Raw genomic sequence first — 13,952 nt, 5'->3', positions numbered from 1 at the left:
TCTTCCATTCGCCTAGATTTGGAGTTACTTACAACACATATAATTTAAATGAGCAGATAAAACACAACAGATAGGCCTGCATGTAAATAAATTACGCAACAACTCCTTGGCATTTTGACTTAGCGACAACACCACCACTTTGTTACTAGCCTAAACCCTTTACTCCGGTACGAAGACCGCGGGTCTTTCTGCCTCCAGGTTGCGTGCGCAAGCAGTGATGACGTCGCTGAGAAATCCATGTATATGAATGAGGACACACATTTTACACATACCTTTTATACGTCATATGCTGAACAGCATATGCTGCCATTGATGATGCGTGATATGCCAAAGATCGTCTCCCTGTATCACCTCGTTTTTCATGGAGGTCCATTTGTCCCTCACCTCTATTTCTGCCATCTAATGAAATAAACACAGTTGTTAAAGTAATGTAGATAAAAATAAAATAAAATAAATAAATAAAAGCATTTATTTAACTTGCTGTACAAACCAAAACCCCACAGTTGTTAGAGCCAGCCAGCCTCCACTGTTCTGGGTACTCAACAGTCCATTTTCCCAAGTCCCAAGTATTTCGGAAGGCATTGCTTTTGCACAAAAGAAAAAAGAAATTAATAAATGTACATTAGTAAATAAAGATAACAATTTTGACATTTACAAAGCACAAAATACCATAGTATGGCCAGGTCCATCGCAGAAATTGACTTGTAGTTGCCAGTGGGGTCGTAAACTCGAATACGATTCAGCAAACCATCCAAGACCTTTACAACATAAACAGAAACCGCTTTAACCAGAGTAACAACTGTTGAGCAAAAATGTATTTTTTTTTTCCATACATACCCACAAAATGAAGTGGTTTCCCTTTTCGGGGCTCTGTCCACCAACAATTCTTGGAATAAGGACTGTGTCATTCTCATCAAGGTCCTTGAAAATATTTTTAAGTAAATAAGTAAGTAAGTGTGTCCCCTGCCCCTGAAATTTATTTCATAGATTTTCATTTACCTTCAGACAAGAAATGTGACTGTCATCCACATATTTCTTCATAGTGAAGGATCGCCACCAGAGAACGAACGTGTGCACCTGTAAAGCAGTTCCACCATGTGCTTTACAGAGCTGTGCAATCCTTGTGTCAAGAATCTAAAAGAAATAGTAGATTTCAATAAAATGTTGTTGAATAATAAAAGAAGTACATATAGGAGGTTCGTGTACAAAAGACCATATAAATAAGCTGCCATTGGACACATATGGAGGGCTCGCCTGAGTCCCAAAATTTCTCCAATCATGCATTCATGTCTATGTCTCAGCACCCTCTAACAGAATCCACGGTTTCGAGAATATCCGAGAAACTTTATTTTTTGCCCCAAAAAAACTATAAGGTGTACGTACTGTTACGATAGCAGTAGCGGATGGAGGCCCAAAGTGACAGAGGAAGCCATTGGTCAAGTTCAAGAGAGCTTTTTTTTTATTTGCCACACGATGAGACGCTCAATAATTGTGGGAAAAAAAAACACAAAAACAAAAATTTAAACAACAAAATACAAACTGCACCAAACACATGATCAAAAATAAATTATATTAACAAGACAAACTCTGACCTGTACATGCAATCGCACGACACAAACAGCACTTCCCAACCCCATGCTAAATTTCTGGAGCCATTTTATAGGCCTAACTCCTCCCCTGGTCCGGGACATACCATTTGAAAGGTAACTATGTTTCACATAAATCACATATACATATAATAATAACAATAATAAATACCATAACTCATATCTGCAGATACACACATAACACACACATTATGTACACACAAATAATAAAACAAATAACTTTTGTACAGCTATGACGGATGGAACCCCCGGTGACGTCACACACCCGGACGCACGCGCTACCAAGATGGCGCGAACACCATGTATAAATAGACCGGATTTTTAACTGAACAGGTTTGGCAAATGACTCGTTAAATGTCGTAAGTATATTTGTATCACTCTTAACACTGTACTTAATAAACTATATAAATCAAATAATAATGGTGGGGTGATTTATTTCTGTACATAAGACAACAATCCTATCATGTTATATGCGCTGATGTTACAGCCACTGATTCCCCATATATCTCGCGTAAACCAGGTAATATCAACATACAGGACATAATACACCACAACACACCTTTAAACATACAATAACATCAAATTCTACACAAGTCCGTGTATACATGATTGTCAGTGCCGGCAAACAGACCGTGTTAACATGACGCCGGTGTATGTATGAAATGTGTGTGTGTGTGCGTGTGTGTGTGCGCGTGTTCAGTCCATGCATAGTCACAGGCTTACCCTGTGACACGTACCTTATAGATATTTTGGGTCAAAAAATAAAGTTTCTTGGATATTCTTGAAATCTTGGATTCTGTTAGAGGGTGCTGAGACATAGACATGAATGCATGATTGGAGGATCTAGAGCCTTCCAGAGCTGAGATATGGAGATCCCACAAAGCATTTATTCCATTGGGGCAAATAGAGACTCGCAAATTAAAATTCTAACGTCGTCATTCAGCCATGGGAAACTTTTCTTCTGTGGACACAGTGTCTCGAAATCTTCAACTGTGGCCTGGCATCTCGGAAACTGAATGAGTGGCCGCTTTCTGTCGGTTTCCTCACTCAAAATTCTCATATACATTTCCTAGAAAAAAAAAAGCTTTGTAATTGTCTTACATATATAATATTATATAATATATAACAGACTTCCATTTATTTGACATCTTACCTCTTCTAGCTCCAAGATGTGAAAGCGATCCACGGAAAACTGATTTTATTTTTCAATTTCTGTAAACACATTTGGATCAGTCACAAATCTTTGTCAAAGTTACTTATTGTACTTTTTAAAAATTAAATCAAATAAAGCATTCCTGTGCGTGATGCATCACCTCCTGCCATGTCTGTCTTCAGGCAGTAAGAATCATGGTCATCATGAATTTTCACTGAAAAAGGTTGTATATGTAATATTTTAAATTTGCCATAAACATTTACTTCAAAAAGTGGACCATCTACTGTAATGTACTGCCTTTCTCACCATTCAGGTTAATGTCACGCCGCAGGAATGGTTTGAGTTGGGACACATTGGTTTTCTGGCGGAGAATGTTGCCTGATTTGTCTGCAAGTGTAGCAACCCCTTTTCCGGTAATGTCTTTGACTACAAAAGGGCCTGTCCAGTTCCCCTCTAAACGTCCACCTTTGCGTCCCTCTTTTCTTTTGTTTGCTTTGAGTACCTCCTCTCCTTCATGGATGTGAAATGATTTCACATTTTTTCTTTTCCGGGACTTGTACTCTGCCTTTTGCTTCCCCTGTGCTTTTTCAATGTGATCCCGCACCTTATGAAGATAATGTACAATAAACAGACTTAAAGGGATACTTCAGGATTTAGCATTAAGCTTTGTATTAGTAGAAAACCTGTAGTATTTTCGAATTACCATGCTTTCCACCCTCATATCCCCCTGAGACAAGAGATTTATGTATTTTTTGTCTGGAAAAAATCCTCCGATGACGCAAAAATCGTCATTTTGCGTCATCGGAGGATTTTCTGGCCAGAGGCTAAAGACTACAGCCAAGGCGTTGTTCCGCATGTGTTCAACCCGCCCATAGAGGGTGGGATCTGACTCACAGAATGTACACAGTGTCAGCCGTCTTTCTTTGGAAGCTAAGCTAACAGGCTCTTGTTCTGTGGAGAAAGCTGAATAGTAGGAGAAAGCTGAGTAAGTAGGGGTTACCATCCTCCTTTTCCCGGACTTGTCCGGCGGGCGAGATCGTTCAAAATGTCCGGGATTCAGCTTTTGCGTTCTGCGGTCGCCATTCACTGTTTACATGCACACCTTTTGTTTCAATCTAACTGAATTCATTCCGATTGGTGAGTCTGAATGTAGTGTTTACATGAACGCTAGACGAGGCTACGTTCACACTGCAGGGCTTAATGCTCAATTCCGATTTTTTGAAAAAATTCGATTTTTTTGCAAGGCCGTTCACATTTCCAATTAAATGCGACCTTTTGTGATCTCCTGTGTGAACGTGAAATGACCCAGAAGTGACTCGCATGCGCAGAAGAGTACTCAACGGTCAACGACGTCACTTTTTGTTTGCGGAAGTAGCTAAACTTTAACTGTGATTCTCTCTCTCACACACACACACACACACACACGAGCGCGCGCAGCGACCGTTACACAAGAGCCAGACAGCAGCCGCTGATCTATCTAATATCAGATTCAGCACAAATAAGTTAACATAACGTATATAATGGCCGTGGGCTTTTTATTTTATTTTATTTTTTTATTAACGGGCTCGTCGAGGTCGACCCGTTCGGCAGATTTACCTCAGCTCGACGAATATGCAGTCCGTTTTCAAACCGACGACTACTTCAACGCAGGATTATGACGTTTTTCGCGTATCAATGACGTGCGGGTCGGATAAATGCGACCTGGCCGTTCAGACTGAAGTCGCATTTGAAAAGATCGGATATGTATCGGATTTGGGACCACATACCCAAGTGGCCTGGGTCGCATTTGAAAAGATCGGATCTGTGTCGTTCAGACTGTCATGAAAAGATCAGATACAGGTCGCATAGGGGCAAAAAAATCGGAATTGGGTCGTTTCAGCCTGCAGTGTGAACGTAGCCCAAGTGATCGGTTGATGTGCGTTTTACCATTGCTAAGAAAATTCCCGCTCCTCCGTGAGAGATGCAAGACCCGGCGCGTCTCAGTAATGACGCCACCGGCCTCGCGCCGTTCTCCCGCGGCCGTCAGCCTCGTCCTGCTCGCCACAGTAAACATAATGAATGGCGACTGTAGAACGCAAAAGCCGAATCCCAGACATTTTGGGCGATCTCTAAATCCCTGGCAAACTCATCACGTAGGCTAGCCTAATAGCCTTGTTGTTCAACTGCGCTCTCTTACCGGTAGGCGTGGCCTCCTAGGGCAGCGAAGCAAGTGCATACTGGGAGTTGTTGTCTTTCATCCACATAAGCCAAAAATACATTTTCTGGCTTTTCTCAGTCTAGAAAGCTCCAAATTCAAAAATTTCTTCACATTTCTTCTACTTAAATGACCTATTTTAAATTCATCTTCCCAGAGCTGAAGTATCCCTTTAATAGAATACCTTAAATAATGTGAATTATTACTTAATTATAGTTCATACTAGAGACAATTACCTTTGCCTGTACTGCTGTCACCTCTACTATCCGTGTTGGCATTACAATATTCGGATCCTCTGCTACAAAGCAATCTGTCTCAGATACTACCTTTGTGTTTAGAACCTCTGGCGTGTTTGAGTGCCGGTGAAACATCAAAAAGAATGGTGTATACTTTGTGACACGACTTAACACCATTAAGTATTTAATATAATATGATCTTGTGGCCTCAATATAATATGTCGTGGCCTCTACATAACGTACCCATGAGTTAATTATTTACACTTGAGGGGCTGTATGAAACCATCTTGTGGTTCGGGAATTTGAGTCTACAATTATCTTACCCACTTCGTGACGTCCGAAAGATGCCTTGCCAGTAGTATGCGCTTGCAATCTTATTAAATGTCCTTGTTATCCCCTGATGCCCACCTGTAGCTGGGCTGTCATGGCAGTCCCGAAGGACTCGTTCCTTCTGTTTCTCATCCATGACAATCAGGGATGTAGTGGAGGCTAAACGCACGTAAACGCCGTTTACGCACCTCCCAAAATTCGGAAATAGCGTTTGCCCACCTACAAAATGCGTTTATCCACCTCTAAATTTCACGTTATTTGAGCGGACTTTGCTTTTCCAGTGCGTGATCGCCGATCGGTACATGATTCGAGCATTTGGGCCGTTAAGGACAGAGCAGAACGCGCAGCGCAAACACGGAGCAGAACATTGAGCAGAGAGCGCAGCGCGCAGACACACACACAGTGGTGTAGTCTAGTTTTTTGTAGTGAGTATACTCTAATATAACACCCCCAGCTCCCCCCCACCCCCCCACCCCGCCGCATACTCACCCAGCCCAGAGCGTCACCCCATAAGCACCACCACACTCACTAATGCATACAGTATGCATCGACATGTAATTGAGAGCATTATGAAATACTAAGTGTTATCAACTTATTTATTTGTTATATGAATATGGTCCCTGAAGCACAGGTTTTATCAGTTGACAATTATCAACAATAAAAAAAAAAAAAACATTATAGGCACAAATACAAATTTACTTTTAGAAATGGTGTTTTTGAAAAAAATGTTATTTTAAAAAACATTTTACTGTGCAATTCCTTTCTAATTAATTTGAGTTATACCGAACTTTTATTTTGGTGGGTTGTAGACATTTGAGTTTCTGTGTGTTTTAATAAACTATAATTATTATTATTATTATTATTAGGCCTGAAGTATACTCTGTGCAATAGTAATATATTTCTGTTATAATTTCTTCAAGTTATACAGAACTTTTATTTTGACAGGTTGTCGTAAAGACATAACAGTTTCTGTGTGTATATGAAACGAATAAATGACGATAGTTTTATCAAATGAAATGGTGAAATTCTCATCAAGTGACTCTCATAGCAGCTCTGCGATGAAATGCACATGTGTAGCCTACATCATGTCTCAATACAGTGAAACGCTGAAAACACCACGAGCGTGAGTCACGCGTGCTTCTGTGTGTGTGTGTGTGTGTGTGTGTAGTGGAGCACACGGAGCGCTCATTCCCAGAGACGCGTAGAACAATTGCAGTCTCTTTTAGCTTTAATATTCATAGACACTAGTCCATATCGAGATTTGATTCATTGTACAGCAGCTACTTTTGATTTATTCATTCAAAACTAGCCTATCTTATATAGCAAGTTCCATTTGTGACTGGATTCCGCGATTCGATCCGTCGCTTCGCAAACACAGACGGGGTGAATTTATGAATGAAAGTGTGAAAGTTCTGACACAAAACGAAGTTGATACGTATCCTCACGCTTTTTTTAAGTGGGTATACGCAAATCCTTGGCCTTTTCTAGTGGGTATACGGCGTATACCTGCGTATCACGTAGACTACACCACTGCACACACACACACATGGAACAAGAGAACGGCGCACACACGTAGCAGAAAACACACGCTCGTGAAGTTACTAAACAAGCTGCGCGAGAATGAAACTTGATCGCAGCCGCAACAGGAAATTATTAAAACGATGCAAAAAAAAGTTTTTATTTTTTATTTTTATTCATTACAGGCAGCTGATTTAATGTAGGGAGCATGTCAACACCCAACTGTACAAGAGATTCAGAGGGAATCAAGCCTGCACCAGGTTAAAGACTTTTCCCATTTACAGGGAAACACTGATCCACATTTTTCTGATAGACCAAACAACTAATCAATTAATTGAGGAAATATTCAACAGATTAATCGACTATGAAAATAATCCCAAATCCCTAATCATTATGTAGGCTACAAGTGCATTGCATTGGAAGCCCTGGATATAAGCCTCCCTCTCTATCTCTCTTAAATATTTTTGTTCTCTCTGTTTTGTCATTTAGTAGCCTAAACTTTATAGATTTCAACCATATTATTCCTTTTTGAGTCTCTTTAACAAGAACTTAGATTAATGTATGAATTGAATAGTGATTGTGTGACCTATGATGAGGGAACAACCAGTGATACCCTTGGTAGTAGCTACCATCAAATGATAGCCTATAGCAATGTCATCAGGATACACATACCGGGTGACCACGTCATGGTCCACCAGAATTTATAGTTTACCCACCTCTTTTTTTACCACTACACCACTGATGACAACTAGACGGTTTGATCCGTCTGCAGTCTTGTAATAAAGATGTCCACCAGTGTTAGAGACATAAAGAGGTAATGTGAGGGAACGCAACACACAGTATTTAAATCATGTTATTTATTGAAGAAAATATGATGTAAATTTAGTTGTTTTATCATAAGCAAACGTAGCGGATACTGTAAATCACAGAATACATAACACATTAAAAGGCAATGATATTTTTTCATTTTGCTACTACTATCATTACGTTAGTAATTCATTAAGTTAACTATAAAGTGTCGCTATGTTGTGAGAAGGTACTCCTTTGCAGAGATCCCAAACCTAACTGAGCATTTAACAAACAGAAAAGAAGTCGTGACATCCCATTGCCAGATTTTCTCCAGTCCTAAAAGTAAAACAAAAAACACAAACAATCTGTTTTTAAAAGATCTTTTAGAAAGTCATGGTCTCTTTTGAGCCTTTGTCAGTGATACTTGATTTCTTTCTTTCAAGACACCTGAAATACTTCCCATCCCATACATGAAAAAAATAAATAAATACATGCCGTGTTGGTGATATCATATTTTATATATATTAAGATATTCTTACATAGGCTATATAAAATAAAATGACACAACCCTGTCTCTTTTTGTTAAATTTCAGTTTTATTGATCAATAATAGCCATTATAAAAGCAGCCTAAAAGGTATAAGAAGCTATACAAGTCAAGAAATAAAGTAAGTAAAACGATTCAGTCAAACACAAGTCAGCAGGCTACAACGTTAAAGATAAATAGCCTAAATAATTTAACGTTATATAAAGTTATGAAACTAAAACTTTGCCCTCAGCCAAAACGATTTGCCAGGGAACAAATTATAGATTAATGATATCAAAGATTGTCCGTTAGATATAGCCTACACAAGACGAATTATATCTCATGTTTAACCACTAGACTAGAGACATAAACCAGCGGCAGACGGCAGTAGATCTAGCCGAGGTAAGGCTGTTCCAGGCGGGGTACATGAGCGCTGAGCACCCGGTGATCCCTTGGATCTCACATCTCCGAAAACGTCAGATACATTTTTTAAATAGGCGCTATCTGTATAAACAAACAACATATTTGAGATTGAAACAACTACATTATCGACTGAAAAACTCTTAAAACTACATTTCGTGACACATTAACAGTAGTATTTTTAAATTTCGCGGTCTTTCTCCTGCTATTGACGCAACTTGAGATTTTAAATATTAGCTATAGAATATACACAATTTACATATACAATATACAATTTAATTTAATCTTACCTTGCATATAGCAGCGGGATTTAGCATTCTACATAAAGCTACCACATAATAACACTAAAACAGCTCACGTTAGCTACAAGTTATCGCGAGAACAGATTTAGATCAGGCATACTACTGGCATACTAATTGGGTCCTCAGCCCGGACCCATCACTTCAGAGCTTCAGAGTGACCGGATACTTCGGGTGCTTCTCATTTCTTATTTGTGCATCCTCGTTTCCTTTCCTCGCGTCTCAGCTCCGCCCCCTGTAGGATGCGAGGGAAGGCTGCAAGGAAAAGACGCGAGGACGGAGGAATCGAATGTAACTTTTTTTTAAACATTGGAATACTTGATCATTCAAGCGTCACTTCATCAAGCGTCACTTCATCGCGTCATCAGCAGCGCTCAAAGGATCTGCCCTTATGTTGTTGAAGTTTGTTTATTTAAGAAATTCATAATAAATAATAATAAAGCAAGATACCCTGTTGAAATATTTGAGATGTGTGGTTTATATAAACTGCAAAGGTAAAGTATAAATTAAAATGATTGTGACCGATGTGAAGGGGGAGGAGAATTTAGACGTGCGTCACGTTAAAGTCGATAAAACTCTTCCGCATAGGATACACCTGTGTATCCTCGCTCATAACTCCTCAGGAAGCCTCCTCACTCCTCGATCCTCGACTCCTCGCGGTGCAATTAGAGAATTGAGATGTCCTTCAAGAGAGGTACCAAGATGGCGACGGAGTAGGCAGTCGCGTTTTTGAGAGCTCTCTTCAAGGCCGCAGATTTTCACGATTTAACTAATCGTCTCTACCCGATTTGAAACGATGAATATTCAGCAGATTCTTAAACCAGCAATATTGCAAATGCCGACCTCGTCAAAGCCTACATTACCAGAAAAGCCAAAGGACGGCGAGCATGACTATTGTGCAATGGACGTCGTAACTCTGCAATCAAAGCGGGAACGCGGACAAGACTCGACGCCGCCAACTCCAAGTAAGACTTTAAAAGAAAAGAAAGCCAAGCCAAACACTGAGAGTGGTCATCCCCAAGCCTCAAATAATGATATTTTGGAAGCAATCTTGGAGTTGGGTAAACGTGTGACTGGAATTGAGTCGCAGTTAGGAGACATCAAAGAACAAAACCGACAGAACACAGCCATGATTGTTAGTTTAACCAAGACTGTGCAGTTCAACTCGGAAGAACTAAAGGAGGTTAAAAATAAAGTGTTGGAAGTGGAGAGAGCTAATAGTCATTTACTGGAAGAAAATAAAGAATTGAAGAAGAAAGTGATGGAACAGAAACGATACAGCATGAGACCATGTCTTCGAGTGAGGGGACTAAAGGAGAAGAAAGATGAAAACCTCAGAGCGACCATCATTCCCATACTGAAGAAAATTGCCCCAGAATATGCGACAGACATGGAGCGCGCGGTGGATGTTGTTCATAGACTTGGCAAACGAGAGGATAATCGCACCAGGCAAGTCATTATCTTGTTTGCTTTGAGACATGTGAAGGATGAAGTCTGGCTGAAAACCAAAGACTCGCCAATATGCAGGATGGAAGGTATCAGTTTTGCGGAGATGTTACCCAAAGAGGATTTGGAGGCACGAGAGCGTTTATGGCCGTTGGTTGACCAAGCAAGAAAGGCAGGGAAGTGAGCCTTTTTCCGTGGACCCTACGCGTACATTGATGGACGTCGTGTTGAAGACAACGGACTACAAACTTCTTCAGGATGATATACTTTCGGGTTGACTTTGTCAGGATGATATAATTTCGGGCTGGAAAGTGGACCCTTTTCCGGGGTTCCATACGTGTACTTTGTTGGACGTCGTATTGAGGACAACGGTCTACAATCCTTTTCAGTTAAGTCTTTAAAGGTGGAGATTTCATGAGCGGTTTGAGAGCTCTAACATGTAGCATTTTCTTTCTAGTAGCATAATATTAAGTATTGTATAACATTATTATTTTATTTTTATTTTCTTTCTGTGTCTTGTTAGTTCATGCTTAATGTTAAAATCTCGTTTGGTTCTTTAAATGTTAGGGGCTTGAAAGATCTTGTTAAACGAAAAGCATTGTTTTTATTTTGTAAAGGGCAAAAATCTCATTGTTTTTTTTTTTACAAGAAACTCATTCCTCAGAAGCTGATGCATCGTTCTGGTTGAATCAATGGGGCGGAAAAATCCTGTTCAGTCATGGCTCTTCAAGATCCGGTGGAGTAGCGATTTGCTTCAATAACTTTCCAGGAGAAGTTATTACACATTGGACTGACACAGAAGGACATTGGTTGATAGCTGTGGTGAAAACTGAAGGTTCTTTCTTAATGTTGATTAACGTATATGGATATAATAATGATAACCAAAATAAATTATTGTTAGATGATATAACAAAGGTGATTTATGAGCTTAAAGGTCGATATTTTCCAGATTATATTTTATGTGGAGGAGATTGGAACATGACTCCAAATGAGTGGCTTGATAGGTGGCCAGCTAGAGTTGGAAAACCTCAATATAATATCCTAATTAATAACTTTATGGCTGATAATAATGTTAGTGACATTTGGAGAATAATATATCCAGGAATAACAGGTTTTTCATGGTTTAGACCAAATGGAAGCTGTAAATCTAGGATTGATAATTGGTTGGGTACTGATAGTATAATGAGTCATGTTACAAAGATAACTATGTCAAATGCACCTTTATCAGATCACTGTTTCATAGAACTAATCTTAGAACCTACAAATAAATTAACATATAGGAAAGGCTTTTGGAAGTTTAATGCCAAATTATTACAAAATGAAGAATATTGCAGTAAAATCCGAGAAACAATTTCTGAAATTCAAAATGATGACGCGATTATTGGTCATAGTAATAAATGGGAATTCATCAAATTCCGAATTAGAGAAGTAAGTATTCAATTTAGTAAAGTACTAGTTAAAAAAAATAAAGAGATGGAAAGCAAATTATTACAAGAAATACATGCATGCTGTAGCAACACCAATTTAACCTCTGAAGGAAAAAGCAGACTAGTCGAGTTGCAGAACAAGTTAGAACATTATCTTGACAAAGCACAGGGAGCGTTTGTGAGATCGAGAGCAAGGTGGATTGAATCAGGTGAAAAGAACTCCTCTTATTTTTTCAATCTAGAAAAAAGCCGACAACAAAAAAATTGCATCTCTAGTCTTTTAGTAAATGGTGAGGAAAGGAAAGATTCTAAAATCATAGAAAATGAAGTCTACATGTTTTATTCTAAATTATATTCTTCTCAGTTCTCAAAATTAGACTGTAATAATCTTTTTCAAAATCTTAGTCCACTAATCCCCCAGATTGATTTATCTTTTAAAAAGATCTGTGATTCTGAACTTAGAATTGATGAACTGGACGCAGTTCTTAAAGTCCCTGTAAAGTCAAAATTAAGTATGTGTTCTGAGTTTGTCACACCACAGAAAAATGCGTTATTAGCCACCCAGACAAATTTGAATGAAAAAAAAAGCCGGCAAGTACATAAAATAAACTATCAAAATCTTGAAAAAATGAGCAGGAGTCTCTGCTCTCAAACGCTGGGGGCGTGTCCGCTGGCTGCGCTGAAACCACGCCCACTCGCTACAGCCGGAATGGATGCTCCTAGCAGCTTTTTTTTACAAAGCCATACATGTTCGAGCCTGGACTACCTACTATAATTATAACATAAGCACACAAGGCAACAACTTGCACTCATTGGTGGGCACGCACTGCCAACGATGGCACCAGTTGTCGGCGCGACGGGATGATAAAGGGTGAGGCGGGAGATAGTCGGCTCGGACCCATTCACCAGTAACAGCGGACTATCAGTGAATCCCAGTTGTCTCCGACGAAAGTTTATAAAACTATCCCGTGTAAAATGATCACTACAGAGGCAGGTTTTGGCGGTGATCCTCAGCTCTCCATCAAGGTGGCTCTTCACAAAATTAATCCACCTCTTGTTGATGTGATACGTTAGTTTTTCGGAAATTTAAATAAGGACACTGATCTGTTTTGTACGTGATCGCATCCAGGTTATATGCATTTCCGTGATGAGGCATAGCTAGCTAGCAATCTGTAGGCTGTAGTAACCATAGATATCATATAAACTCGCGATCGGCAAACTGATGTGAATGTGCTCTATTTATATTAGGCTTGTTCGACTTCATACAGCTCTGCGCAGACCGATCGGCAACTGACTTGAAGCAGTGCATGCCGGTTAGAAATTTTGTCTGACTTGATACAGCGCCGACGCCACGTGACTGTGACATATGCCATCAAAGTACCGCGAGAGCATTTCGAGAGTAGCCGGAGAACTCAGCCAGCGCAGCTTCTCAAGAGCGGCTGCACTGGGCTGCAGGAGGGCTGATGACGACACAGCTGTCCCACGATTGGCCGGATTCACTTCATGACAACGATCACGTGTGTTTCGTGTTTATTCGAACACCTTTAGTTACTCTAAAGATCACAAATCAGTTTTTTATAACAGTAAACACTCTTTTCATGTCGTATGTTATATTGTGTCATGTTTATCAAATTAAAACTGATTAAAAAACGTAGCCTATAGACTCCACTTCATTAATAGTAGAAATTATGTTGAACTTTATTCTTGTTCAAACAGACGCTGTATGAAGCAGTACATAAAGTAGGCCTATTGAATAAAAATGTCTCTGAAACATCTGTGTATTATTTGGCCAATATTACATTTATTTCACTTCAGCTGTGGTAAAGTATGCAAACACCACGTGAGCGGTCACTACGGGAACCAGAAAGTGTCCGACTTCACGTCTCCGTTTGCAGCTCCTCCCCGCCTGCACGCGGCTACTCTCGCCGATCGGTTACATCCAGCCGCAGCCGATGTCGAACACACCTATTGTTAGGGGAGGGGACAGCGTCAGGGGCTCCAGTGCGTCA

At 39.8% G+C, this 13,952-nt stretch overlaps 2 long non-coding RNA genes across 4 annotated transcripts; both read right to left on the bottom strand.

Annotated features, from left to right (window-relative positions):
• Positions 1-496: 496 nt before the first annotated feature.
• On the bottom strand, positions 497-1,030 carry LOC309505127. The gene is made up of 4 exons (XR_014208304.1): positions 1,000-1,030; positions 838-921; positions 670-758; positions 497-584 (listed from the first exon to the last, which is right to left on the bottom strand). It is a non-coding gene; the product is annotated as an uncharacterized lncRNA (long non-coding RNA).
• A 16-nt stretch (positions 1,031-1,046) lies between these two features.
• On the bottom strand, positions 1,047-5,580 carry LOC309505134. Of its 3 annotated transcripts, XR_014208313.1 has the most exons (4): positions 5,514-5,580; positions 5,191-5,297; positions 3,111-3,364; positions 1,047-1,343 (listed from the first exon to the last, which is right to left on the bottom strand). It is a non-coding gene; the product is annotated as an uncharacterized lncRNA (long non-coding RNA). The 3 variants fall into 3 exon arrangements; XR_014208314.1 differs by having other exon boundaries at positions 5,191-5,570; XR_014208315.1 differs by lacking the exon at positions 1,047-1,343 and adding an exon at positions 2,899-2,974 and having other exon boundaries at positions 3,067-3,364; positions 5,191-5,570.
• Between the last annotated feature and the right edge of the window lie 8,372 nt (positions 5,581-13,952).

Source organism: Leuciscus leuciscus (assembly GCF_965113295.1).
Source record: "Leuciscus leuciscus genome assembly, chromosome: 8".
NCBI classification, from domain to species: domain Eukaryota; kingdom Metazoa; phylum Chordata; class Actinopteri; order Cypriniformes; family Leuciscidae; genus Leuciscus; species Leuciscus leuciscus.
This window is presented reverse-complemented; position numbering and strand designations above follow the sequence as displayed.